The 4613-nt window shown below is 43.9% G+C and overlaps 1 non-coding gene across 1 annotated transcript; it reads right to left on the reverse strand.

Moving 5' to 3' along the window:
- Positions 1–3576: 3576 nt before the first annotated feature.
- Positions 3577–3648, reverse strand: TRNAA-GGC (transfer RNA alanine (anticodon GGC)). The gene has a single exon. It is a non-coding gene; the product is annotated as a tRNA-Ala (tRNA).
- Between the last annotated feature and the right edge of the window lie 965 nt (positions 3649–4613).

Below are 4613 nucleotides of genomic sequence, written 5' to 3' on the forward strand. Positions count from 1 at the left end.
TGTTTTTGGATGGAATGTCCTATAAATATCAATTAAGTCCATCTTGTTTAATGTATCATTTAAAGCTTGTGTTTCCTTATTTTTTTCATTTTGGATGATCTGTCCATTGGTGAAAGTGGGGTGTTAGAGTCCCCTAGTATGATTGTGTTACTGTCAATTTCCCCTTTTATGGCTGTTAGTATTTGCCTTATGTATGGAGGTGCTCCTATGTTGGGTGCATAAATATTTACAATTGTTATGTCTTCTTCTTGGATTGATCCCTTGATCATTATGTAGTGTCCTTTTTGTCTCTTGTAATAATCTTCATTTTAAGGTCTCTTTTGTCTGATATGAGAATTGCTACTCCAGCTTTCTTTTGATTTCCATTTGCGTGGAATATCTTCTTCCATCCCCTCACTTTCAGTCTGTATGTGTCCCTAGGTCTGAAGTGGGTCTCTTATAGACAGCATATGTATGGGTCTTGTTTTTGTATCCATTCATCCAGTCTATGTCTTTTGGTGGGAGCATTGAATCTATTTACATTTAAGGTAGTTATTGATATGTATGTTCCTATTACCATTTTCTTAATTGTTTTGGGTTTGTTATTGTAGGTCTTTTCCTCCTCTTGTTTTCCCTGCCTAGAGAAGTTCCTTTAGCATTTGTTGTAAAGCTGGTGTGGTGGTGCTGAATTCACTTAGCTTTTGCTTGTCTGTAAAGGTTTTAATTTCTCCATCGAATCTGAATGAGATCCTTGCTGGGTAGAGGAATCTTGGTTGTAGGTTTTTCCCTTTCCTCACTTTAAATATGTCCTGCCACTCCCTTCTGGCTTGCAGAGTTTCTGCTGAAATATCAGCTGTTAACCTTATGGGGATTCTCTTGTATGTTATTTGTTTTTCCCTTGTTGCTTTTAATATTTTTTCTTTGTGTTTAATTTTTGATAGTTTGATTAATATATGTCTTGGCATGTTTCTCCTTGGATTTATCCTGTATGGGACTCCCTGTGCTTCCTGGACTTGATTGACTATTTCCTTTCCCATATCAGGGAAGTTTTCAACTATAATCTCTTCAAATATTTTCTCAGTCCCTTTCTTTTTCTCTTCTTCTTCTGGAACCTCTATAATTCGAATGTTTGTGCATTTAATGTTGTCCCAGAGGTCTCTGAGACTGTCCTTAATTCTTTTCATTCTTTTTTCTTTATTCCGCTCTGCAGTAGTTATTTCTACTATTTTATCTTCCAGGTCACTTATCCGTTCTTCTGCCTCAGTTACTGTGCTATTGATTCCTTCTAGAGAATGTTTAATTTCATTTCTTGTGTTGTTCATCATTGTCTGTTTGCTCTTTAGTTCTTCTACGTCCTTGTTAAACTTTTCTTGTATTTTCTCCATTCTATTTCAAAGATTTTGGATCATCTCTACTATCATTATTCTGAATTCTTTTTCAGGTAGACTGCCTATTTCCTCTTCATTTGTTAGGTCTGGTGGGTTTTTACCTTGCTCCTTCATCTGCTGTGTGTTTTTCTGTCTTCTCATTTTGCTTAACTTACTGTGTTTGGGGCCTCCTTTTCCCAGGCTGGAGGTTTGTAGTTCCTGTTGTTTTTGGTGTCTGCCTCCAGTGGCTAAGTTTGGTTCAGTGGGTTGTGTAGGCTTCCTGGTGGAGGGGACTTGTGCCTGTGTTCTGGTGGGTGAGGCTGGATCTTGTCTTTCTGGTGGGCAGGACTGCGTCTGGTTGTGTGTTTTGGGGTGTCTGGGACCTTATTTTGATTTTAGGTGGCCTCTCTGCTAATGAGTGGGGTTGTGTTCCTGTCTTTCTAGTTGTTTGGCATAGGGTGTCCCACACTGTAGCTTGCTGGTCGTTGAGCAGAGCTGGGTCTTAACGTTGAGATGGAGATCCCTGGGAGAGGTTTCACCATTTGATATTATGTGTGGCAGGAGGTCTCTGGTTGACCAGTGTCCTGAACTTGGCTCTCCCACCTCAGAGGCATGGGCCTGACACCTGGCCGGAGCACCAAGACTGTGTCAGCCACATGGCTCAGAAGAAAAGGGAGAAAAGGGGAAAGAAAGAAAGAAAAGAAAAGAGAAGAAAAGAAAGTTATTAAAAAATTATTAAAAATAAAAAATTAAAAAGTAATAAAGAAAGAGAAAGAAAGAAAGAGAGCAACAAAACCAAAAACAAATCCACCAATGATAACTAGCACTAAAAAGTATGCTGAAAAAAAAAGAAACCGACAGACAGAACCATAGGATGGTAAAAACAAAGTTTTTACAGACAAAATCACACAAAGAAGCATACACATACACACTTACAAAGAGAAAAAGGAAAAAAAATCTATATATATATAAAAAAAAAGGAAACGAGCAACCAAATCAATAAACAAGTCTACCAATGATAATAAACTCTAAATACTAAACTAAGATAAACAAATTAGATGCAGAAAGCAAACCCCAAGTCTACAGTTGCTCCCAAAGTCCACCGCCTCAATTTTGGGATGATTCATTGTCTATTCAGGTATTCCACAGATGCAGGTACATCAAGTTGATTGTGGGGATTTAATCCGCTGCTCCTGAGGCTGCTGGGAGAGATTTCCCTTTCTCTTCTTTGTTCTCACAGCTCCTGGGGTTCAGCTTTGGATTTGGCCCCGCCTCTGCGTGTAGGTCACCGGAGGGCGTCTGTTCTTCCCTCAGACAGGACGGGGTTAAAGGAGCAGCTGACTCGGGGTCTCTGGCTCACTCAGGCCAGGGGAGGGAGGGGCACGGAGTGTGGGGCGAGCCTGAGGTGGCAGAGGCCGGCATGACGTAGTACCAGCCTGGGGCATGATGTGTGTTCTCCCGGGGAAGTTGTCCCTGGATCATGGGACCCTGGCAGTGGCGGGCTGTACAGGCTCCCGTGAGGGGAAGTGTGGAGAGTGACCTGTGCTGTACACAGGCTCCTTGGTGGCGGCAGCAGCAGTCTTAGCATTTCATGCCCGTCTCTGGTGTCCGCACTGATTGCCATGGCTCACGCCCATCTCTGGAGCTTGTTTAGGTGGTGCTCTGAATCCCCTCTCCTCACGCACCCTTTCAGGAAGTCTGAGGTCTTCTGCCAGCATTCAGTAGGTGTTCTGTAGGAGTTGTTCCACATGTAGATGTATTTCTGATGTATTTGTGGGGAGGAAGGTGATCTCCACGTCTTACTCCTCCGTCATCTTGAAGGTCTCCTCCATGCTGATTTTTAAAGAGCTCTGGGCAAGGAGCCCAGTGCATTTGCAGGAGAGGCTGAGGTCCTCTCTGGGTGCGTCCTGGAGACGTTGCAGAGCGGCTCCTCCACTTCCTCGGCAACAGGCACCCTGCCCGTCCTGATATTTGCAAAGAGGAGCCATGGAACAATGACATAAGAGCCAGGAGGAGAGGGGCACTTTCCAGGCACCCCTCCATTATAGGCAGGTGCTGAGCAAGTACAGTGGACCCCCAGAGAAGCTTAGGACCTGAGCATCTGGGTGGAGAGGGAATGAGCATCTCTGCTCACTTTCGTGTGTTTTAGGCCCCCATAGTGACTGCTTTAGTCACAATGTTTGAACAATATTCCATCATTATTCCACCACAGAAAAAGAGAGCCAATACCTGGAGGTGCTGGGGATTGAACCCAGGGCCTCATACATGCCAAGCATGTGCTCTATCACTGAGCTACACCCCCTCCTAACTAGCCACCATGAGCTAAAGCCTTGTGGACGTGCATTGTCCTGTCCTACCCCATGGAGACTAATCAAGTTTTGCTCATTTGGAGGTTTCTGGGCCACCTTATGTCTCTTCTCCACAGCCGTCTATGGAGGGTGTGGGCTGATTCTCCTGGGGGTCAGGGTTAGGCTGTGGTTGACAACAGTTTTGTGTCCAAGGGATCCCAGTTCCTACAGGAGAACTGTGATGCCTGGGCAGGCAGTGTGTAGGGCAGACTGCACCTGGTAGGTGCCTTAAGAGGCATGGAGTTGGGCTGAGGGCAGCTACAAGAGGACGGCGGGACTCCTGGGTCCTCCCCACGCCATGGGGGAACCACTGCTCCGTGCAGGGCACAGATGTGCCAACTCCTTGGTGCTGGGGGGACTGGACAGCTCCCCCACCTCCAGCAGAAGACAGAACCCCTGGACTATGGGTGGAGGCTGGGGTGAGTGTAGCCTGGGAAAAAGCTGCATTTCTGAAAGCTTACAGGGATTTTTTTTTTTTAATTTGTTGGTGATATTTCAAACACTTTACTTCCAAGTGAGCAAACTTCTTTGCATAGAAGAAACAAAATAATAGAAGCCAACAGATGAACAGAGAGATGAGGTGGTAGGTTATGCTTAGAGAATATTTCTTTTCTAATGTTAACTCAGATTAATCCATGAACTATTTTATGTATTGTCACCAAAGAGAAGGAATAATACAAGAAGCTTACAATGACCTGCAACCAGCAGTATTTCTGCATCTCCATTTCATTGAGGCCTCTTGGTTATCAACTAATGAGACGTTTTCTCTCATGAAACTCGGCATATTCCTATTAATTGCTTCCTATGTCCAGGTACTAAGAGGTAGGTTTCTTTTTTTTTAAATTTTTGTTGGGGTGTAATTGATTTACAATGTTGTGTTAGTTTCAAGTGTACAGCAAAGTGAATCTTTATACAAATA

The sequence above is a fragment of the Aethalodelphis obliquidens genome, unplaced genomic scaffold (assembly GCF_003676395.1).
Source record: "Aethalodelphis obliquidens isolate GAN/ISIS:26980383/991018 unplaced genomic scaffold, ASM367639v1 scaffold2, whole genome shotgun sequence".
Lineage (NCBI taxonomy): Eukaryota > Metazoa > Chordata > Mammalia > Artiodactyla > Delphinidae > Aethalodelphis > Aethalodelphis obliquidens.